The sequence below is a fragment of the Fukomys damarensis genome, unplaced genomic scaffold (genome assembly GCF_012274545.1).
Source record: "Fukomys damarensis isolate Sample0158 unplaced genomic scaffold, DMR_v1.0_HiC HiC_scaffold_1, whole genome shotgun sequence".
NCBI lineage: Eukaryota > Metazoa > Chordata > Mammalia > Rodentia > Bathyergidae > Fukomys > Fukomys damarensis.
In genome coordinates this window covers 30,856,319-30,882,275 of record NW_022900913.1, presented here as the reverse complement: position 1 = coordinate 30,882,275, position 25,957 = coordinate 30,856,319, and positions in this window count along the sequence as shown.

Below are 25,957 nucleotides of genomic sequence, written 5' to 3'. Positions count from 1 at the left end.
ATCTTGGTGAATCTTAGGATAGGTTGATAGAAAAAAGGAAGTGCTATGAAAGAAATGAGTGATGGGCCACTAGACATTGGTCCACGTGCAGTCTTTGGATCATGAGCTCAATGACAGGACTCCTGGCGCAAAGGGGGCTGCCTGTCCTCACTGTAATGCAAACCCAAGGGCTTTTACCTTACTTAAAACTGTTACCTCTTTTAATGTGTAAATGACTATGCTAAACATTTGCCGAGAAAAATGTAGGACACAGAAAGCCCTCACATTTTTAAGAATCACTTGACCCCAGAGAAACAAATCATCTTAGAACCACCTAGAACGAGAACATATGATATCTTTATAATAAAGACAACATAGCCTCTATCTGGAGAAATGCAAATATTCTAATGCTATTGGGAAAAACATTTCCTATAGCTACAGGAATTGTATTTGGAACTAAAAGTATGCAGTTGATAAGTCTTCAGTTCCAAGTGTCCTTTCTGAGTACTGTATAAGAGTCTGGAAGGAGGCTGATGGGAACATTCCAGAGGGGATTGATCAAAGCAGAGGCCAGAGACCTTCCAATTAATGATGACTAGAGATACAGTACTGATGAAGAACACTGCCTCTGGTGTCAGATTACATAGGTTCAAATCCAAGTTCTTCCACTTGTCAGCTGTGCTATCCTAACAGAAGTTGCTAGTTATTTGACATTCAAACAGTACCTCAGCAAAAAAGGACATCTTCTTCAAGTCCTTCTAAGAATCAGAAATGTTAATAGATATAAATCACTTGAGACAGTGTCTTGCACAAAATAAACACCTCAGAATATTCATTGTCATCTTTACTGTTATAGGCAAAGAGAGAAAGAAAGTACAGGCTGCATACAGTACTATCTTTGAGTTACTCTGCTGACATCAAGTGACACAGGCTAATATAATGAAACAGAGAATGGTGACACAAGATACATGATTAAACAATGTCTGTGAGTGAACACATTAACAAGTGAGTCTCAATTGTAGACCAGGAGGATCAATAGCAAATGAGTAGGTGAAAGTGAATGACAAAGAAGGTTGAAGCAAGTCCAGATGCTCAAGACATGGATTTATTGTCAGCCACACGCTCCTGGAGCACAACTGATAGCTTAAAGGAACAGTGCTGAACTTCCTACCAACAACAACAAAATCAGCAAATACCAATTAATGATCCTAGTCACTCACTGTCATGGAGTCTTGAGATTTAATTTGGATGTCTCCAAATACAGTGACAGGTTAAGAACTCTCAACAGCAACACAAAATAGCATTGCATTTGACTCACTGAATAATCTCAGTACAACAACAGAAAAGGAACGGTGACTAATATGTCCCCATCTTATCATTTTCCTGCAGTAATTAAAGAGCTATTTTGGGATATTTAAATGCTGTCTTCCCTTTCCATACCTTCCCTTTCCTAAAACTCTTTTAGAGGTTGTGTTTGTCAAAAGCGGTCTATTCTAACTACCTGATTTACAACAAACTTTCCACCAGCTTTGACAACAGGAATTCCCTCATGGGCTCTAAAATTGTTGCATACCAGAAATCTTACCAAAAAGCTATGAACAGTCCAGAATGTCCATTTACTATGTTGAATCTTGATCCACTGCCAATGGTACAGGCAAGTCACACTCTTCAGGTCACGCTCAGAAAAGACAACAGTCAGTAAAACAAAACTGGGCTGGGGATTAGGCTCAGTGGTTCTGCTGCTTGCCTCACAAGTACAAGGTCCTGAGTTCTACCTCTCGTACCAAAGAAAACCCCCCAAAAAACCAAAAAGAAAAAAGAAAAAAATTAATTTTTTCATTAAAATGTAAACATACTTTATAATGGTTTGGAAATTTTGATGAGGAAAAGGAATGATGAAGTATAAAGTTTTAGAGTTGGGTGTCACTGTTTAAAATGTCAAGTTAATATAGGTCAGAAACGTTCCAAAGTAATTAGAACATTCCAACTCAATGGAAGATCTGGACTCTGGATTTCCTCCACATTAGAAATGACTGGAAATCTTCTAAGAAACTTACAGTACATAACTGGGTGCAGTAATACATGCCTGTAATCCTAGCAATCTGGGAGGCAGAGGCAGGAGGACTGTAAAAGACCAGTTTGGACAATTTCCTGTCTTAGTGAGACCCTGTTTCAAAATTTAAAGGGGGGCAGTGCTGCTGATGTAGTTCAGGGCAAAGGCCCTCTGTTCAATTCTCAATATCACCAAAAGTAGGAAGGGAGGAAGAAAGGAAGGACTTTACCCTACAGGTAAGTTAAATCTGAATCTCTGGGAGAGCAATCCTCAATTGTAGTAATGTTAGGCATCCCCCCAGATAATTTAATATGCAGCCGGAGTAGAGTAATACTGGCACAAATTCTTCTGATTGCATCCCTTGACCAGAAGTGACTAAACATACCTGATAAATGCTGTTAAAAACAGAGATTCTCAAGTACAGAGGAATTGAATCAGAGTCTTCAAAGGTGGGAATGGTGCAGGAGGGATTGGTGATGACATGGCACTAAGGAATAGAAATCTGTGTTTTAAAGAGCATTTTACAAAAAACTCATCATTTGACAATCTGGACTCAGGAATACTTTTAACTCTTCATATTTTGGTTTGCTCAAGTGGGGAATCAAGTACATCAGACCACTGGATTCCAATTATTTTCATCCTTATTGAGAATATTACCTTGAACTCCTTTACACCTTTGGTGTAACACAAGTCAGGTTTGTTTTCCAAATGTCTTCCCCTTGCCAAATTTATAATATAATGAGTCTGATTTGATAAAAAAAATATGCCTTTGATGGGATTGTAGAATTTTTCACTGGATGTGCTCTATGAATGCTCATAACATGGGTCTTTGTGAAGCAGGAAGAGTATAAACATACCAGATGTTTAAGCTAACATCTACTACAACTCAAATTCTCAACATTATTATTGATCACCACATCTTTCTAGTCTCTCCTTGAGGACTATCTGCTGAAGGTTTCCCATTAGCCTGCATTAAAGACTACTCTTCCCTGCAAAAGGCCCCTTCATTGGCATTACTTCTAGAGCAGCAGAGAGGCTTCCTGATTTCCAAATGTGTCTGTTTCCATTGCTCAGCAATATTTCACTCTTTGCAGTTTTGCAGACCTCTTGATCCATCCTTCCTCTACAATGGAGAAAGTAGGAAGACACCCGCTCTGCATGTTTCTCCAGTCCTGTAACAAAGTTTACTTTCCATTCAGTGGGGAACTTTTCTTCTCTGCTGGAAAGAAAACTTCACTTCTCACCATTGACTTCCTCTATCTGGGACTGATGGAGTTTGAACTCTAGGATCTAAGTACTAATCCATGTGCTTTGTTTTATTTTAAGACTCCCTCACAATGGAATTAAGTTTAGGAATCAAATTGCAAGTACACAATCTACAAGACGCTTTAAAGTATTTTTAATGGTAAATAGGATTCCTGAGTTCAATTCTCAGAGACTTGCCTATCTCAGAGCTGGGCAAGTAGGTGTTTTAAAAGCATTTCAATAAATACTTTTGGCTTGACCTTGGTCTTATCAGGCAGCAACAAAACCTTTGAGTCAACAGTTTTTAGGCCATAAATTCAAAAAAGCCTATCTCTTAGCTCAGTAGAACAGAAATTTTATCTATCCAAAATAAATAGACAATTTTCCACTTCTGAACATCCAAACTTTCTATTGAAGCTTGGGCCTAAATTAATGATAAAGCCTACCAATACTGACAAAAGCATCTAAAATAGCTCAACTTTCTACTGTGATCAACTATTGAATATGACCATTGTCAGTGTGGTTTCCTTAAATGAAGAGGAAATGTTGGTAACTGGAAATTTTCAGAAATAAAGGTCAGAGTAAATAAGGTAAAAGAACACTGAATACTCACATTCTTCCAGAAAGTCAGCTTATACTCAGAGACAACAGATATTTCAAGAATGAGGAACTGATTGAAGGAAGCATTGCATTTTAAAAGCATTTGTCCTACCATTCATCATAACAAGGCCAAACCAGAGAAAGAAAGACAGACAGACAGAGAGAGGCAGAACAGAAGAATTTTTTAAAGGGAATCTTTTTTCCCTAAAAAATGCTATAGTCAAATATTATATTGTACCCCATAAATACATAATACAATTATTATATGTTAATTGAAAATTTGAAAATATAACACATTTTAAAATTAAAAAATAGAATCTTCCAGGAAGAGAAGCAAATACGACAAAAAGTAAAATGAAAATATAATGCAGGGCTGGGAATATAGCTCAGTGGTAGAACATTTGCCTAACCTGCACCATGCACTGGGTTCTATCTCAAGCAGCACAAATATATATAGTTATATGTGAATATACATAGGCAGATAGATAATGGAATGCTTTAAATTCTAAGACATTAGAACAGAATAAATATTATCTTGGTTCAAAGACTTTCTGGCAGTGTTGTCATGGAGCAAGAAGGATTTATCTGGTAATTCAAATATAGGTTTGAATTTAAAATAAGGAACTAAATGCACTGTGCAAAATAACTAAATGATTGTATATATCATCTTTTTTAGTATTATGTTGGTAATAATAATAACATTCCTCATGGGAGTTGATACATGTACATACACATCTTAACTACTTTTTTTCATCTCCTTTCCCTCTCCCTTTCTTTCCCCATTCCTCCATTTCTTGATAATCTCATAGTCACTCAAGATAGACAGTAACACAGAAGTTACTTCTTCCTGTGTAGCTATTTAATTATCTTACCTTCATTTCGCACACAGAGGCTGGGCTTAGAACTCTCTCAGAACCAATGTAAACCTGAGCATCTCAGGTGCTACTGGTGCCAGTGTTGACTGAAAGAACCAACCTGGACTCTAAAGTAGACCTGTTGTGGATCACTCACTCAGGAAAACCTTTCTCATGACATAATATTGACCATGACCACCCAATCACTCAGCCTCCAAACTAGATCCCAAATGATGGGGAAAATTAGATTTATTCTCAAAGGAAGAAGTTTGGCCACTAGTGAGATTATTCAATAGATCATACTTTAGTTTATAAAAGTAATTGGAAATAAAGATCCTTAAATATTTTCATGTTGTGGTATCATAACTAAAATCTATCTTCTGATGATGACTACTTTCAGAGAATACCCTTCACATCAACAACCTCTAGTCTGTTTTAAAAATCCAGGCCCTGAAGGCAGTGAGGACTGTCAAGCTGCATGGAAAGCTCACCAGTGCCCCACGCCTTCATTGCAGCAGACCGGTGAGGACCACTGAGCCATGTGGACACTTCTGCAGCATCCTCCCCTCCCCTGCTCTTAGGCCTCCTGGTTATGTTGGTACCTGGATCCACACTGCAGAGACACAGATGGTCATAAAGGCCATTTTACTGAGAAGATAGAACAGAAGTGAACAACTGTAATAAAGGCACATCAGATCTCCATAGTTGGTAAGTTGGAGGGATCACCACCTTCCAGCAGAACATGGAATATCTTCAGGGGAAGGGCAAAGGGAACCTGTAGTAGAACCTTGCAGAGTTCAACCCTGTAGGTCAGGGAGCTCATCTTGGGCCTTGAAGCCAGAATTCAGCCTGAACCTCAGAGGTCTGCCATTGGCTAGCTGAGACTAATTGACTTAGTTCTGCACATGGCTGCCCACACTGTCTATTGAGACAGCAGAGATATACCCTGAAAGAGGCTCTTCAAATCTTTTTCTTTCTTTCCTCAGATTTTTAACTTTTAACTTTCAGTTCTAAAATTTTATTTTTCCCCATTCTGCAAATTCTTCCTTTTTTCTTTCTTCTTTTTCCCACTCAGTATCTTGCCCCCCCATTATACTTCATCTCCATTTTGTTTCTGTTCCTGCCTTAATTTGGATTTCTTCTTTCTTTTTCTTTTCTTCTCTCTTTTTCCTTCACTTGAGTGTCATTAGTTTCAAAGAAAAGTGAATATTATTTATAGCTTCCTTATTATGTTAACTGCTGCTATCCTTGTCTTTGTTCTTGCTTCTGTCTTTCCCTATTGTCTTCAACAGTTTCCTAGGGTTTCCTAGGGTTTGCATGTACTCTGGCTTCACTTGAAACCTTCAACTATTCTTCTACCTATCAATTCTTCTCCTCCTAACTCCTTCTAAGTACCCATCTTGAAGGGTAAAGTTGCAATATTGAAGAGTTTATTTACTATAAACCTATTTTAGGCTGGTCCTCCATTTTGCTTTAATTCACATGGTTTAAAGGAGATCGATTAATAACTACCACAAATGGTCAATTTCTAAGCTGTGCTTGATGTTATTGTGTTGCTGATTGTATCAGTTGGGCTAAAGGTTTGTGATTGATTTAATGAGTTGTCCTTTCTGATATTATGAAAATGAGAGTGTCTATGAGTCATTAGAGACTCAAAAGCTAAAGAGCAGCTATATCAGGAATATCAAAGTACTAAACCAGGAATTAAACCAAGGACAGCCCAACAACAAAAACAAAAATGAGAAAAAACTTAAGCAAGGCACAAAGACATACTTCCAGTTCATCAAAAGCAAATTCTATGAGAAATGAGGTAGAAAAGTCTATCAATCAACCACCAGGACACCCTGAACTCACAGCATAGGAAATAAAAAAACAGATCTATCAGGCTCTAGAAAAATTCAAAACAGAACTAATTTCCCAGATAACAACAGAGATGGTAAGCACAATGAAAGACATGATCAGAGACTCTAAAACAGAAACTGACAAAAAAAATAGCTGCTCTCAGGACCATGATAGAAATCATGAATGCCCAGCATAGGAAAGAAATGGAAACCACGAATGCCCAAAGTAGGGAAGAAATGGAATCCATGAAACAGATTCAAATAGATATCCAGGAGATTAAAACTCTTGAAATCATTAGCAGCAGGATGAAAGACAATTAGGATAGAATTTCAGATATAGAAGATAGGATTGCAGTCCATGACTGTGAAAAGAGAGATCTCTTAAAACCAGTAAGGGATCAAAAAAAAAAAAACAGTAAGGGATCATGAGAAATTAATACAATGACTCCTAGATGATGCAAAGAAAAATAACATAAGACTGATAAGAATTCATTAAGTAGCAGGAGAAAATACAAATGACTTTAAAAAGCTATTCACAGAATTAATGACAGCAATCATCCCAAACAGAGGAGAAGAATTTGACATACCCATAATCGAGGCATGTAGGACTCCAACTAGCCATGATCAAAAAAAATCTATACCTAGACATATAATAGTCAAGATCCCAGAAACCCAAAAGAAGGAAAAAATGTTGCAAGCAATTAGAGAAAAGAAACAAATCACATGCAAATGAATGTCCATCAGAATCACAGCAGATTTTTTAACACAAACCCTCAGGTCAAGGAGAGCCTGGAGTGAAGTATTTCAAGTACTAAAAGAAAACAACCTCCTACCTAGGGTGATGTATCCTGCAAAACTCTCTTTTAAAATGAATAGTGAAATAAGATACTTCCATGACAAAGAACACCTGAGAAACTTCATGAATGCCAAACCAGCACTATAAACAATTCTAAATAATATGCTAGAAAAAAAAAAAATGAAGGTCACAACAACATGAGGCCCAACAGAGCAAATCAATTAGCCAAGGCAAGAAACTAAAGGGAGAAGGGGGAAAATTAAAAAGAGCCAACAACAGGACAATAACATGACAATGATAAGTCAATACATAACAATTATAACAATCAATGTCAATGGCCTCAATTCACCAATCAAAAGAAATAGACTAGCAGAATGCATTAAGAAGCAAGATCCAACAGTACGCTGTATATAAGAAATACACCTAGTTCAAAAAGAAACTCATAGACTGAAAGTGAAAGGATGGAAAACAGTTCTCCATGTGACAGGAGTCCAGAAAAAAAGCAGGGGTAGCTATCTTATTCGCAGACAAAGTAAATTTCAAACCAAAACTGATCATTCTTATAAAAAGAACAATCCAAAAGGAATAGATCACAATCATAAATATATATGTACCAAACATTAATGATCCCAACTATACAAAGCAAATATTAAGGGACATAAAAAACAAATAAGCACTAATACAATTGTAGTGGGGGACCTAAATACCCCACTATCACAAATAGTTAGATCATCTAGACAAAAAATCAACAACAAAATACTAGAACTGAGCCAAGCTTTTAAACAAATGCAATTAATAGACATCTACAGAGTGTTCCATCCCACAAAATCACAATATACATTCTTTTTGGCTGCACATGGGTTATTCTCAAAAATAGACCACATACTAGCTCATAGATCAGGTTTAAATAAATGCAAAGGAATCAAAATTATCCCATGTATATTGTCAGATCATAATACAATTACGGTGGAGATCAACAGCATAAGAAACCTCAAGAACTTCACAAACACATGGAAATTGAACAACACTCTCCTGAACAATCAATGGGTCAAAGAGGAAATTAAAGAAGAAATTAGTAAGTTTTTACAAATAAATGATAATGCCAATACAACATACAGGAATCTATGGGACACAATGAAAGCAGTCCTATGTGGAAAATTCATAGCAGTGAATGCCCACACTAGGAAAACAGAAAAAGCTCAAATAAACAACCTAATGATGAATCTTAGACTCCTAGAAAAAGAAGAGCAAGAAAAACTCAAAACTCATCCAAGGAAGGAAATTATAAAGATCAGAGCAGAAATCAATGCAACTGAAACTAAGAAACTGATACCAAAAATCAGTGAATCAAAGAGTTGGTTTTTTGAAAGAATAATAAAATCAATAAACCCTTAGTCAACCTTGTCAAAAAAAAAGGAAAGAAAAGACTCAAATCCATGCACATAGGAATGAAAAAGGGTAAGTAGCAACATATCCAGCAGAAATCCAGAGGATCATCAATACCAACTTCAAGAGCCTGTAAAACACAGAAGAAATGGACAGATTTCTTGATACTTATGAATTACCAAAGTTGAATGAAGAAGATAAGAAAATTCTAAACACCCCCACTACAATCAGTGAAACAGAAAACATAAATAAAAGTTTATCATGGAAGAAAATCCCAGGTCCTGATGGATTCACTGCTGAATTCTACAAAGCGTTTATTTAGGGAAGAACTACTGCCATTACTCTTTAAACTTTTCAATGAAATTGAAAGTGAAGCAATACTTCCAAGTTGATTCCTGGAAGTAAGTGTTACTTTGATTCCAAAACCAGAGAAAGACCCAAACAAAAAAGAGAGCTACAAGCCAGTCTCCTTAATAAACATAGATGCAAAAATCCTCAGTTAGATACTGGCAAACAGAATACAGAGGGTCATCAAGAAGAGCATACATCCTGATCGAGTTGGATTTATTCCAGGGATGCAAGGATGGTTCAACATATGTAAACCAATAAATGTAATACACCATATTAACAGAGTCAATGATAAAAACCATGTGATCATCTCAATAGATGCAGTAAAAGCATTTAACAAAATTCAACACCCATTCATGATAAAAACGCTTCCCAAAAAATTGGAATAGATGGTCTTTATCTCAATTTGATAAAGGCTATCTATGAAAAAACAACATTCAACATCATATTAAATGGCCAAAAACTGACAACCTTCACGTTAAAATCAGGGACAAGACAAGGATGCCCATTATCACAACTCCTGTTCAATATAATCCTGGGAACATTAGGCAGAGCAATTATACATGAGAAAGAAATTAAAGCAATAAAGATAGGAAAAAAAGAAGTTCAGCTGTCATTATTTGCTGATGATATGATACTCTACATAGAAGAGCCAAAAACCTGTCAAAAGACTTCTAAACTTAATTGACACTTTTAGCAGAGTAGCTGGATACAAGGTCAACACTCAAAAATCAGTAGCCTTCTTGTACACAAATAACAGACTCACTGAGAGAGCAATTAGGGAAACAATTCCTTTCACAATAGCATCCAAAAAAATGAAATATCTAGGAATCAATCAACAAAGAAGCAAAAGATCTCAAGCTGGGCATGGTGGCACATGCCTATAATCCCAGCACTCGGGAGGCTGAGGCAGGACGATCGCTGTGAGTTCGAGACCAGCCTGGGCTACATAGTGAGTTCAGGTCAGTCTCAACTACATCATGAGACCCTGTCTCAAAAAACAAAACAAAACAAACAACAACAACAAAAGTGCAAAATATCTCTACATTGAAAATTACAGCTCTCTGAAAAAAGAGATCAAAGAGGATGCAAAAAAATGGAAAGATAGCACTGCACCTGGGTAAGAAGAATCAACATAGTACAAATGGCCATACTACCAAAACTTCTATGCAGATTCAATGAAATCCCTATTGAAATTCCAACAGTATATTTCAAAGAATTAGATAAAACAATCCAAAAGTTCATTTGTAATCAGAAGAAATCTAAAATATAAAAGCAATTCTAGGCAACAGAGACATGGCATGGGGTATCACAATCCCCAACTTGAAACTATACTAAAAAGCCACTGTGATAAAAACAGCATGGTACTGACAAAGAAAGAGACCTGAGGATCAGTGGAATAGATTGGAAGATGCAGAAACAACTCCAGATGTACTCAGCTACCTCATCTTTGACAAAGGAGCCAACCATCCTCACTGGAGAAAAGATAGCCTCTTCAATAAATGGTGTTGTAAAATCTGGATTTCAACCTGCCAATCCGTATTTTTCACCATGCACTAAACTAAATTAAAATATAAGTGGATTAAAGATCTAAATATTAAAACAGAAACACTAAACTTGCTGGAGGATAAGTTAGGAAGAACTCTTGAAGACATTGGCATAGGAAAAGATTTTATGAATAAATCCTCAGTAGCAAGGGAACTAGCACAAAGAATCAACAACTGGGATCTCATCTTATTAAAAAGTTTCTGCACTGCAAAAGAAACCATCAACAGAGCTAAGAGACAGCCTACAACATTGGAAAAACTTTTTACCATCTGCTCCTCTGACAAAGGACTATTATCTAGAATATATTAAAAAACTCAAAAAAAAATCAAGCCCCCCAAATATAAAGACCCGATTCAAAAATGGACATCTGAAATGTACAGACATTTCTCAGACAAAGTAAAAGCAGCAAACAAATGTATGAAAAGATGTTCAACATTACTGGTCATTCGAGAGATACAGTTGAAAACAACACTGAGATTCCACCTCACCCCAGAAAGAATGGCTGCTATCAAGAAATCAACTAATAACAAATGCTGGCAAGGTTGTGGGGAGAAAGGAACCCTTTTCAATGTTGGTAGGAGTGCAGACTGGTGCAACCACTATGGAAATCAATATGGAGATACCTCAAAGAAATAGGACTGGAGGTTCCATTTGACCCAGCCATCCCACTGCTGGGTATCTTTCCAAAAAAAAAAAAAAATACCAAAGAATCATACCACAGTGATATGTGTGCACCTGTGTTTATAGTGGAACACTTTATAATAGCTAAAACTTGGAAACAGCCCAATTGCCCATCAGTTGGTGACTAGAGAAAGAAGGTGTGGATTTTCTATAAAATTTTCTATAAAACTCTGCCATAAAGAATGAAAAAAAAAACTAGAGTCATTCATATGAAAATGTATGCATATTGAGGCCATACTCTTAAGTGAAATAAATAAGACAGATACAGACATGTAAATACTGAATAGTTTCTCTGGTGTGAAAAGTGTAAATGAGATCCAAGTTGTATAAATGATAATGTGAAATAGGAAGAAAAGGGCTAAAGGCATAGGGGAAGTGGGAAGGGTAGGGCAAAGGTAATAAGGGAAAAGAAAAAATATGAGAAAAGATAAAAGTTGAAACAAAGTCTCTGTAAATGGGGAGGGGTGAAGGGAGGGCAGGGACAAGGGGAAAAAATGAGAACCAAGACCAGTCATGTAAAGGTACAAGATCCCAATGATGGATGTAACTGTACTGTATACTTAAAAAATACCAATAAACTCAATAAAAAAAATAAAAATAAATAAAAATCCAGGCCCTGATTTTTCAGTACTATTTCTTATAAATGTAATTTCCACTGGGCCTCATGGCACAGGTCTGTAATCCTAGCACTCTGATGGCTGAGGCAGGAGGACTGTTGTGAGTTTGAGGCCAGCCTGGGACACATGAGGAATTCAAGTCCAGCCTGAACTACACAGCAAGCCTATCTCAAAAAAAAAAAAAAAGTAATTTCAGCACTTTCTTGTCCTCCCCATTTTCCATCTGATTTGAGATGGAGGAGGAGGAGACTGAATTACTAATTATGTATGAGCTTGGATAAAGAGATCAACATGATGGAAAGAACCTAAGCCGTGGTGTCAGATTGTGTTTGAGCCCTGAATCTACCACCTCCACGTTATGTGGCCTTTGAAATGTCATGTGACCTGTCTCAGTCTCAGATATAAGAAAATAAGAATAGTGCATAATGTATAAGTACGCTATAAATCCTGAATTATCTGGTAGAGTCCCAATAAACAGGAGTTGTGGTTTTATTATACCTGATGTGACTCTGGGGTAATACATTATTAACTCTTGCCGGGCTTCGTGTTCCCTGGCTAGGCATGAATGTAATCTTATGACAATCTATAATTTCCTTCCAGTTCTAAGAACTTTGTGAAGGAAATCACATCTGCCACCAATATAAATAAACCACAAGCACAAGGTATGAATTTCTGCTGAGCAGTAGTTCTACTTCTGCATTAATGTAAATTTCACAACTTCAAGAAAATAGAGCAGCCGAAGGCAGAGGGTTCTCTATTCTCCAAAGCATACTCCCCAAGATAATTACTGGATGAAAACCCAGTTTGGGGAAGAAAGGGAATACTAAATTTAGAAAAGAGAAAAAAAGAGTCCCGATTATATCTGTAGCAATTTACTCATATTTGTCTACATTGTTTTTAGTGAATTTCTCACACAAGACACATTGAAGGAAAAGGACACAGGTCTTTCAAAGGGAAAAGTCTTGGTTGGATTCCTAGCTTCCCTGCCTGTTAATTGTGGTCTTGAGCAACATGGTCTTCTTGTGGGGAGTCACTTTTCTACCATTTGGGGGTGATCTGTGTCAGTATTGGAGAAGCCTGGGAGGATAACAGGAACATATCCACTCTCTTTCCATGCCTCTGGAGGAGGGATTATGCCGCCGTTTCGTGGTTCAGAGAACAGGCAGCACCAGATGGTCACAGATTAGATGTCCAACAGCAATTTGCCAAGCTGAATTTCAGGAGTCCGTTGAGCTCCAAAGAAAACAAAAAATGTTCTTACAAAGTTTCACTGGCTTCAGACTTACTTTGTAGTTTATGCTGGCTTCAAACTCACGATCCTCCTTCCATAGCCTCCTGGGGTGCTGGACTTGAGGTGCACAACATCACACCTGACCAGAAACACTCTTTTTAAATAAGATCCAAAACAGCGATTTAAGGAGGCTTGCTCTCACACCCACACCATGAGTCAGGCTGATTTCAGAGAATGCTACTCAAAGCTCTTGAGCAAGGGATGGTGGAGAACAAAGTTCCACTATCCCTTGTGCTTGAAAAGGGTGCTATTGGGATTGGGTAATACACCCCCCACTCTTGGAGACTCACAATGCAACAGCAGGATAAAGGGCACTGGTAAAAAAAAGTGCTGCAGCAAGAAACGTGTTTTGCTGTGTTTAAGCCATTTATTTCCAATAGGATTTGGCCATACAGCCTTTTGAACACAAATTGAGAAATGCTGTTTTATCAAGGAGATGAGGAAAGGAATAACTAGGATGTCATAAATTCAAATATTGAAAACTATTTTAAAGTCTATTTTCAGAATTTTAGTCACTGAGGGATTCAGAATAATACTTTTTAACTATATGAAGTTTATTTAGGTCACAGTTCTAGAAGTTCAAGGGCATCGTGCTGTTACCAGCCTGGCTCTGATGAAGACCTTGTAGTAGATGGTGTCACAGTGGCAGGAGTGGGTGAGAGAGAAAGAGATCACACAGCCAGACAGGAAGCCACGGATGGGGACTGGGTGTGCTTTCTGTGAGAAAGGAAAATTTATTAAAGCATTGTTCTGGGGCCATATTTTAAGCAAAATAAACATAGAAGTATACAAGATCACTGCATTTACTTCATCTTTAGAGTTCTTTGTACTTTGCAGGTTGGAGAATCATTGGCCAGATATAAAAATGCATTACAAACTACAGTAATAAAAACAATGTATAAGAATAGACATGTAGATAAATGGAATAGAACTGAAAGACCAGGAATAAATTCATATATCCATGGCCAATTTATTTTCGACAAGTATGCCAAGACAATTTAATGAGAAATGTTATTGTTAATTTTAACAATAATTGAAAATAAGTATTAATTGAAAATAATCTTTAGATGTAAGAAACTTTGATTAAGGGGGGAATGGGAAAAAAAGGAGCAAGATATACTCACATGTACAGGTTCAAATGCCCTATGGTGAATGTTATCACTATGTATATCTGAAATGTACCAATTTTTTAAAAAAGAAACTTTGAATAAGGCCCCCAAAAAGGAAAGGCAATTTGATTAATAAATGGGCCAAACTCTTCAGGAAATAGACTTTTTTTCAAAATAAAGTATCATTTAATATCTAAAAAAATGACAGAGAAGAATGAATTAGCATTAATCACTGAGCAATAAAGTCACACCTTTGAATAAAATAATAAAAATGTGTCTGTGATTGACCCTAAAATATGATTCATGAAATGACAAGATTAAGGAATAAATAAGTATTTTAAGACCTAATTCATTTTTGCAGAGCTGATAAATTTAAAGGGGCATTTAGGTTTAAATACCTGAAATCCATTTAACCAAAATTTATTATCCAGCATATGAAAGTTAAAGTTCTGGGTTCTAGAAACAAAATAGCAGAGGAAAACCCTTATGTTCATGGAACTTAATGGCAAACAGATCTAAGTTTAATACTCATTAAAGCGTCAAGTTGTGCCTACAATAAATCTTGTGAGAGGCGAGAGACTAGTGCCCTGATTCTATTTCAGTCAATGAGATCAGGAATCACACGTACTTTGTTCATAATTTTATTCATAGTGCTTGACACAGAGCCCGGCCTGGAGGAGTCCTTCGATGGGTAGTTGTTGGGTTATTTGAATGAATGAATGAATGAATGAATGATCGTGGATCCAGTCAGACTTACAGAGCATAGGGTAGTGAAGACTGAGTAGAGCTCAGAAAAGAGCATTAGAAACTACCTATTTGGGCTGGGTGTGTAATCTCAGCACTCAGGAGCCTGAGGCAGGAGGATAGCTGCAAGTTCACTATTTAGCCTGGGCTATATAGTGGGTGCAAGGCCAGCCTGAACTACAGAGTCTGACCCTGTCTCAAAAACAAAGCAAACAAACAAACAAAAACTACTCATCTGCTTTCATTTCAGATACGGTTAGCGAGAACCCATGTTAGCTTAGGTTGTGTAGTCATTGCTCTAAGGACACTGGTCACTGTGTAATTTAGTGGGGAAAGGTCTTCATCATGCTACATGCATGAGAAATGGTTTTAGGAGTCACTAGATTCCTTTACAAAGACAGATTGTATCTCTGTGTAGAATACTCCATGTTTTCAGCTTAATCCTTTTTAAGAAACCCATAAAGAGGTGACAAATGCCCACAGAAAGATAACTGGGGCAGCAGGCAGCTGTGCTTGAGTATTAAAGAAAAGTCTCTCAAAATTCACTCAGAAAATTGAAAGCTAAGGAAAGAAACAACACAATCCAGAAAGTTACCAATTGTATATTTGCAAGCTGCACTGTGACACCCCAAAGTTTGCAGAGGTAAAGTCACAACAATTAAGAAACATTAGAGTTGGACATAACAGCTTGTAACTCGGGAGGCTAAGGCTGGAGGACTGCTTGAGCTCAGGAGTTTGAGGCCAGCCCGACATGCAGTAAAATCCCATCTCAATAAATAAAATAAATTTCAATCAGAGTAATAGATTGGCTGGGGATGTATCTTAGTCTCACAGCGCCTACCTGGTAAGCATATGATCCTGAGTTCGATCCCCACAACCAAAAAATAATCAAAAAGGTGTAATAGATTGGCCTGCCTTGAGGAGCCAGAAAAGTGCTGAGGTCGATCTAGCTACAGCTTCACCACTTATTGAGGACACTTGACTGAGCACCTGGACCTCGCTAAGCCTCAATCTCCTCATCGCTCATAAGGAGTATTATAATACTGTCTGCAGAGGCTTAGAGATTGTGAGGATTAATTGAAATAAAATGCTTGCTAAATGTCAACTGCTAGTGTTGCTCTGTTACTGAAGTCATCACCATTCCAAGGGGTATTTGGGACCCAAAGCACTAGGTGTTTAGATAACTTCACCTTGATGAATCCATGCATGTCAAGATGAATTAGTATGACTGAGGTTGACACACAACGTCATGCTGCATGATTATTGGGTTTAAGTCATTAGGCAACATGTATATATACACACACATATTGTGTGTGTGTGTGTGAATCATTTCTCATTAGTCTGTTTAACAGCTGCTTGCCACATGCCAGTTCCATCAAAGCCAAATGTACCAATTCTAGACATGGAAGACTTAAACTGACATAAACATCAACTCCATAGGAGAAAATTCAGTTAAAGAACTAACATCAAAATATGTTTAATCTCAACTGTGTGCTTCTACAATAATAGCAGCTTTCTCTTCCATTTCCCTTTCAGTGAAATTATTCTTTTTTTTGTCCAACAGTAGAGATGCATAATTTGCCCAGATTGAAAAGCACACAGAGAAAAGAAGACAACCTTGATTTCTATCATTAAACATGTAGTCAATTGGAAGGAAGCACTGAATCTATACAGAGTGTCCCACAGGTCTTTGTGGAGCCTGGGGTGGGGACCTCAAAAATAATGTAGTTATTGACGTCAGTAAGTCTGAAGTAAAACAAGTAAGTGTTTTCACTTCAGTTCTTTACAAACAATTGTGCATTGAGAGTCAGCTATACGTCTGACATTATCCTAGAAGCTAAGGGCAGAAAGTTAGAATCAGTCCTAGCTCCCAAAAGTGTACAGTGATGTGCCCCATGAGACACACACACAAAACTCAGCACTGTGAGAGGCAGCATGTGACTGACCGGCAAAATAGAGATGGTCGGGGTGAGAATGTCACCTGAAGAATGCACTGCATTTAAGGCCCTGAAGTTTAACTAATTGCATTGGAATTAATCCAGAAAAGTAAGAAGGTCATTCCAGGCAGAAGCAACAAGAACAACAAGTGTGGAGGTGAGAAGAGAAGAGACAGGATACGATTTTGTGTTTACAGGAAAAAAAAAACAAAACAAAACAAAAGGAAAGTTGGAGAATAATATCTGTTCAGTAGAGCAGTACAGAATCGTGGGGAATTTTTGACAATCAGTTGAGGGTACTGGACTAGAAGAAGCCAATGATTTTTAGGAATAAGTATGCCAGGGCAGGTAGTTATAGGTACATTTATTTATTGTCACTGGGTTTTTTGTTTTGTTTTGTTTCTTTTTGCAGTGCTGGGGATGGAACGCAGAGCTTGCACATATTAAACAAGCCTGCACCTCTGAGCTACAACACAGCCCCTAGGTACATTTGTTTATTAACTGGAAAAAATGTGTACTTATTAGCTGAGAAAACCATTGACACCTCCATTTTTAATATGACATCAGGTAAAGGTGCTAACATATATATGAATTTTCAGCATATAGCACCTAAATCTCACAAATACTGTCAGCATTCTAGAGTCACAGTATATGCCTACCCTCCTCTTCCAAGAATTCATATTTAGTAATACATAGTTTGACTTGGAACTCTCTGAAGATGATGAAATACTTGCTCTGAATGACCACATCCATACTCTAGAATAACAATTTTATGCCCTCCCTATAATCCCAGCTACTTGGGAGGCTGAAGTATTTGGATTGAAAGTCCAAGGCTAGTTTGGGCAATTCAGCAAGACACTTCTCAAAATAGGGTGCTATGCCTCTATTTCTCTAGGAATAAGTGATTACCTGTAAAAGTCCATCCGTGTGTTCTACTAACTAACCATTAGTCATAATGCTTTTCCTGCGTGGCAATGGGAATAGGAAGGTGTCTGTCCTGTTCAATGCGCCTCTGTGTGGAGTCAGTGATTGCAGACTAGGATGCCCGCTTTTGGCTCAATGTCTGTTCCTTCTTCAGGGACCTCATTTCCAGGTTTAGGTCACTGCTCATGCCATTGCTAGCTCAAAGCTCATCTTTATGGATTGAATTCATCAAGTTTTGCTTCCCTCCAGCAGACCCCTCAAATGGTGACCACGTTTTTGCTGTGCCTGTGTGCGCCTTCCTCTGGGCAGCTGCATTTCCTCTGGGAAACAGTGGTTTTCTGTCTGCTGTGGCAAGCAATAGTCACTTCTTCTTGTAGTGAGAACTGAAACCAGAGCCACAGTGGGCCACTTCCTGAACATTCTATTAAATATTAAATTTCCCTTCTTCTCATCATAAAAGCTGCAGTTTGGTGGTTAGGTGCTTGGATTGCGACATACCAACTTGGTCAAGTTAAAAATTTCTTTGCATCTGCTTTCTTATTTTGTGGAATGAGATGACAATAATATCAACTCTTTAAAGTTGTTGTGAAGCTTAACTAAATTATTACGTTTAAAGCAACTCAGAAAAGCCTTTGATACATAGTAACAACTCGGTGAAGTTTGCCCTGCTATTAGTATTGCTGTTGTCTTTGTATCGCATGGATTTCATGCATACCTCACTCACCAGCCCATTGCTTCTGAACTCAAAACAGATTCTCACATCATGATTTTGATCATTATTTGACTGGGTATTTGAGTATTTTGATACTACTGTACTTGTACTGTACTGTACTGTACAAAGCACAAGAGAGTTGTACATTAGCATTCTGTCTTACCCTTTCTATTTGGGAGAAAAATCTTATTGAGAAATCTTAGAAATCTTTTCTCACTGTATGCAATTGTCAAGCCTCAGGATCCAAACCAGAATAACCTCCAGCACTCGGGGAGGGAAGAGTGAAATGAAATCTAATGTGCATGTGTGTGCATGTGTGCTTAAGGTGAAAACTTAACACTGAACTATATACCCTGTCCTTTTAAAAATATTTATTTTGAGACAGTGTCTAAACAGCTACCTTGTCCAGTCTGGGCTTGAATATGGGTTCCTCCTGCCTCAGCCTTCCAGAGTGCTATAATTATAGGCATTCTCCACCATACCCAGAAAAATCTGATAAGTAAAGTGTTTTTGCTGCTATACACTTGCAAAAGTTTTAAATGTACGAAATCTGTCCATTGGCAAGTTGAAGAATCTCTGAATCTGAGATTTAGGAAATTGAAACAATGTAAAGCAGTTCTTATAGGTTATCTTGCAATAGAGACAGGATTTTTGTATATGAAAAATTAAAGAGAAATACAAAATTGAGAGCATTGTTGGAAGTCAGAAAGGAACAAGGTGAAAAAATCTTAAATTGTGGTGTGAATAATATGGCATAAATATCAGGAAACATTTATGAACTGTAAATGATCTTAAAATTAGCTCATTACAATCTCCTTTTCCAAGAAGCCTTAACAAATATGGATTTAAATAAAATTCTGCCTGCACTCAATAATTTGGTGCATACCTTGGAGGCACAGAGAGTGGATTCTGATATTCTGGTAAGGACTGATGTCACAATTCTGAGAGAAACTTCTTGATATTCCTAAATTCCAGATTTCTCAACTAAACATAGAAGAATAATAACAAAATGAACCTACTGCATTCTGATACCTTCTTGCTAAAATTTTTATAGAGCACATAGACTCAGTGTATCTACCTGTGTTATCAGTTACGGAAATCCCTGACCTGAAGAAAAAGGAAGCACCTTAAAAACTAATTGATATTTTGGATTAAATTAATCCAATTCTTTGTTAGATTGATTTAGTTAATTCAAAATTCTTCCTACAAATTAATTTGGTTAATGTAGCCTTCTAAATAATTTAGGACACATGACAGATTGTCTGAATGGTCTTTGCCATTTACACAGCCTAAGTAAAACAGATGCTAATTGGAAACTCTCCCTTAGAGGAGAAGTTTTCCTAGAGAATCAGTCAGACTCGATGCACTGTCTGAAATGAATGTATAAATATTAACTGACCCTGAATATTACAGAGATTTAACAATCTGTCTTCCATTTCCTCTACCCCTACTGGAGCAATTAGTGATAATTACTCTCCAAATAATCTCCCAGGTATTCTGAGAAATCTTCAGCTGTGACTGCCTTTGACATTCTGTATTCAGTCTTTGGCCCAATGTAAAAGTACTTTATGTAACTCACTTGCTCTTCCCCAGGTCTGTGGCTGTGGTTCTAAGTGTGATATTCATCTTTTCTTGCCCAGACCATCTTCTTACTCTGGATAACCTTTTCCAGCATCATCCCCTTCAGGTGGGTTCTCACTGCCATTCCTGGTGCAAAAAAGCAAGAGTTATATTATATGAAAAGCTCTAACAGTTGCTTTTTTTTAGACAGGGTATTGTTTTGCAGCCCAGGCTGGTCTCGAACCCTCAAAGTCACTGTGTAGCTTAGGTTGGCCTTGAATTTAAGAAACTCCTGCCTCAGTCTCCAGAGTGAGATTGCAGATGTGCCTCCAATGGCTTATTAACTCATTGATACTTAAACCTTATACCTTCTCAGTCTCTGCTTCTCCAAAAAGGCCTCCTACTATCTTAATTGAAATTTCAACCTCTTGAAAAGCTACAAACATCACTAGCTACTAGTGTGTGTAGGATACCACATGATTTTGTGTGAAATGTGTTTGCTAGCCTTTGTTCAAAAGGTTTTTTATAAAGAAAATAAAAGATTTAGTCCTTTAATAAAACTAAAATCTATTTTTAAATATTTAGAGTTTTAAAGGAGAGTTTCCTGTGAATTGAGTATTGATAAAGCATAAAGAAGAAAAAAGAAACTGAAGGAGTCAGATTGTGTTTAGTAGTTGTTTTCTCCTAACTGGAAATAAAGCATCTTAGATGTAAAGGTTGGTTTAGAAAACCAAACAGCTGGATTATTCTCTTTGACTTCCTTCTCTTCCTCCTCCTCCTCTCCTCCCTCTTCTTCTTCTTGTTTTTGTTTGTTTTGTTTTATTTTCGAGATAGAGTATCCCTGTGCAGTTTACACTGGCCTGGAACTATGCAGGCCCACACTGGCCTCAAACTTGCACAACCCTCGCACCTGAGCCTAGGAATGAGGAGATTACAGGAGTGGGTTACCATGCCCAGATAGTCCTTTACTTTTATGATCCTGAAAACAAAGAGAAAAATTAAGCCTTCATAAGTATTGAGATGAAATAAATATAAGCCTTCCCAGAGATTGTAAAATCAACCCTTATTTCTAAGAAAGAAGCATCTATTTTTGGAAACTGGGAAGTAACAGCAAAAGGCCATTGAGAGATCTCAAAAAATAAGCATCAAACAGAACATATTTGAGCCCTCCAAACAGTTCTGCTGGGTACTTATCAGAAGAGAATAAATAAGAGCTTCCCACTTGCAAAAAAGGAAGAATAAGTGTAGCATGATGGAAGAAGAAAGCTGTTATTTTAATAGTTTCGGCAGCATCCGAAGTTCTCTTCAAGATACACACTACTTATGTTTAGGAAAATAGCTTGAAAAGATCTTTGAGTAGAAAGAAATGAAGCACACAACACCCTCTCCTAGGGCATTTAAAATAACAGCTTCATGAAATACAAGGTAAGCTGGTCATCCCAGAGAGCTAACAGGAGGAAAGTAGGACACAGGGTTACGGTGCTGATGCTAAGAAACAGGGCAGTGGCAGGGCCCGTAGGAGCAGAGGGGGCCGGGCGTGATCGTGAATCCGCGTGCACTCCAGGGATGGGACACACTGCTCAGAAGCTTCAGTGAACGTCTGGGCCATGTTCTGAGAAAACGTCAAAATAACTGTCTTAATTCAAGTTTAGTGGTCTAGTGTAGATAAGAAAGAAAGGGACAGAGAAAAGAAAGAGAGAGGGGAAGAGGGAGGAAGGAGGGAGGAGGGAGGAGGGAACTTCAGTGGAAGAGGCAAGAGGGTCAAGAAGGCATCCACCCCCGCTCCTTCTCCTCAGCAATCCCTGGACGTTCTGGAGAAACAAGGATGCGAAAGAAGGGATAGAACCAGTTTTTATTTAAACCTTAAAGAGTAGATAATCTGTCGTTTGGATTATGTGAACACTGAGTGATAACAGTTAACTTCATTGGGAAAAATTATTTAATTTCCATGAGAATGTTTTCATGTCCAGAGTTGTTGTATGGAGTTTATAGCTTGCAAAAGCAGTATTTTTTGTCCTTGTTAAATGCCTTACTTTTGAGTTAAAGATTATTATTGCTAAATAATCTCTGTAGAAGAAAAAAATAAAATACTGACTAGATTGGGGACTAAATATGTTAGACTCAGCAATAAACATCCTAGAAGTAGCCCTGCTGCTTGCTGGTAGACTAGTAATTAAGCAAATAATTTTAATCCTACTTTTATGAGGAGATAATTAGCATCTTCTAATTCTTCATGGTTTCGAAACACTTCAGAATCTTCTACCCAAGAACATAATGATGTCAATGAAAACTTTTGCCTAAAGTTTTAAGGCCTTCACTGCCTGTATTAGAATTCCAGTTTTAGCTGGCTGTGCTGGCCCACACTTGTAGTCCCAGCACCAGGTAGGCAAAAGAAAAAAAAAAAAAAGAATCTCAGTTGTATGGTGCGTGCTTTGAAAAACTTGCTGTATTTTGGGAAGTGTGGCATCCTAGCATTCTTGCTCTTGAACCATGCAACCCATGGGTATTTTTCTTATCCCTTAACTCCTAAAGTCCTACATAATCTATGCCAATGTCACACCTGACTTTTTTAAAAAAGATAAGTGCTGAGTGGGGCGAGGTGGCACACATCGATGATCCCAGCACTTGGGAGGCTGAGGCAGGAGGAGCGCCTTGCGTTCAAGGCCAGCCTGAACTAAATAGACCCTGTCTCAAAAAACAAAAAGCAAACAAACGAAAAAAGCACTATATTTTAAAATCTTTTTGCTGAGTGTTCTAGATTAAAAACAAAACAAAACTCTGTGCATTGATGAAAGGCAGGATTAACTAAATTCTGACCAATGATTCCAGAGAATTTGGAATGTGTCCTTATCACCAGTCTAGAAATATGTATCATTGGATACAGTATTCTTACTTAGATTCTACCACTACTTAAAGTCCGGAACACATCAGTCAGCCCCTCTGGGTCCCACCTTATTTGTTCAATGAAAGCGTTCAACAATTAACTTTAAGAGTTATTCTAGTTGTAGCATTTTATGCCTTGTAATGTAATAAGGTATTAGAATAAATATTTTTCCTGCTAGCCACAAATGTCTAGAGGTGGAGGCTATGCCCTTGCCCCAGTAGACCCTATTTTTAGAGTGTATATATTGTAAAATATGCTCTACTGATTTACACATGGTAAAAGTGTGTTCAATTTGTTTCCTTTCAAAATACCCAAGATTCATTGGTCACATCCCACCATGGAAAAGTAGATCATATGAATATACTGGCAGAGGAGCAGTTAATTGTCAGGATAACTCTTTCCATCTAAAACTGCTTCTTCCCCATACAAGGAAGTGCATTCAGCTTGTTTCTCTGTAAGTCCAGGATGATAGGGTGTCAGGAGGTTGTGGCACTGAGCTTGAGGAGCTGTAGACTCCCGGTGTGTCCTGTAATATCTGGTGAAATGTAAAGTAGAATGATAAGCGTTTTCTATTAAATGATGTCATCTTTACTAGGTCACATAACCTGTCTTCTGTTGATGCAACTTTAGACTGTGCTTAGTCTTACTAAGCCAAACAGTTCTGCAGTGGACGTTCTCGGATACACATCTCCATGAGTCCACTTGAACCTGGGTGTAAGATGCGTATAAGATCTTCAGGTGCTGGACACTTCATTAAGATGCAGGAGGCCTTTTAAGCACAGCACAAGTGATTAGTCAAAGGCATTGGCAGTGCCTGTGGGGTAGCCCCGATGCTGTTCTTCTGGTCTAGAATGTCCTTTAAAGTTATGATTGCAACAATAAAGGAACCCCAGGAGAAAAGAACTGATACCACTTTAATAACTAAAAGAATCACACTAACTTTCCTTTACGAGCTCCACCACCTTCCACTAGCATCCTAAGCGTTCCCGCTCTCGGGCCTCCCCTGGGAGACATTTCAGATATTAATCATAGCAACAGTGTAGGCAAACTGAGTTTTTAAATCTTAAGTGAGAGCTAGGGTTTTGGATTTTCAACTATAATACATTGTTTGATAAATCTGTAAGCTAAAGTAAATCTCAGTATTATTTTCTGTATAAAAAGGCCACTTTTAGGACCAAAAATGTTTACATTTACTAATTTCCACCTGTAGCATGTGCATGTCAATTTAAAAATGCTAGAGAATAAATTCTTTAAAAGAGTTCCCACATATAGGTAAAAATAAAACGTTAAAAATTAGCTACTTTGGAAGCAAATAAAACACAACCAGCCAAAAACTAGGAAGACCTATTTAATCTCACCACTTATAAAAGGGAAAACTTAAGGGTGCTCTCATAAAGTAGGTGAGTATGGTGAGGTACAAGGATTTCCTCTGCAGATAAGAATGTAAGGTAGAATGACTTTTTGTGGTTTGTGATGGGGTCTCACTATGTAATTCAGGTTGGCTTTGAACTCACAATGATCCTCCTGCCTCAGCCTCCTGAGTATGAGGATCATAGACATGCACCCCCACATCCAGCCTTTAGGTATTTTGTTTTGTTTTGTTTTGTTTTTTGCTGTAGGGTTTTTGTTTGATTTTGTTTTAGAATTTAGCAAGTTTACAACCCTAGAAGACTATTCTTTGAGGAAGTAAAGTATAAAATCAAATATTTTAACTTGTAAAATTACATAGAGCTCCATGATGGCTTTGGGTATTGTTTAAATTTTATTTTAGAGGCATGAGAAGGATTTACTAGAGGTAGATATAGGGTGCATTCAAGAGCAGAGTGCATGAAGAAAGGAGACACGATATAATTGGGAACTCGGGGATTTTGATGTGTTTTGGGTAGTGAAAATCCATGGAATTTGATTATCTTTAGTTTTAGTCATAGTGAAGTGGGAGACAATGGCCCATCCCTAGTGAGATGATGGTCTTTTCCCACAGGAAATTCCAAAAGGGTGGTCCATTCATGGGTATAAGAGGATCATTTGCAAGGAAAAGGGAATGGTCAGCTGGACATGATGGAGGTTGCCTGTGACCCAAACACTTAGGAGGCTGAGGCAGGAGAATCACTGTGAATTCAAGGTCAGCCCAGACTGCACAGTGTATTCAAGGCCAGCTTGCTCTACAAAGCAAGACCTGTCTAAAAAAAAAAGATTTAATATGACTTTTTGGAAGATAATCAAATCCCATAGATTTTCACTACCCAAAACTCATCAAAGACCCCCAGTTGCCAACTATATCGCACCTCCTTTCTTTGTGTACTCTGCTCTTGAATGCACCCTACATCTACCTCTAGATATAGGTTATTACACGAAGTCCCATATTTGGAAGGATCCTTGCAGACCTTTTAAGTTTTAGTATATACCCTCGTTATTTTGACAATGTCTTTCACAAAAGATGTATTTTCTATTTGAACACCTGTAAGAATGAAAACTATATGTCCCCTAAAATAGTCCTTTCTATTGTAAGAGAGCAGATATAGGCTGAGTGTCATGGCACATGGCACATGCCTATAATTCCAGCACTCAGGAGGCTGAGGCAGGATTGGTGTGAGCCTGAGGCCAGACTAGGCATAAGAAGACCCTGTCTCACAAGAAAGAAAGAAAGAAAGGAAAATGAAGGAAGGAAGGAAGGGAGGGAGGAAGGAAGGAAGGAAGGAAAGATATTGAGCCAGATGCTGCCTCTCTAAAATTTTTACTAATTTATCTTTGGTCAGTCAACCAAGTCTTGCAATCAGGATATCAATTAAATTATATTTGCACAACTATATTTGCACAAGTACATATAAATATATGTATATATATATAT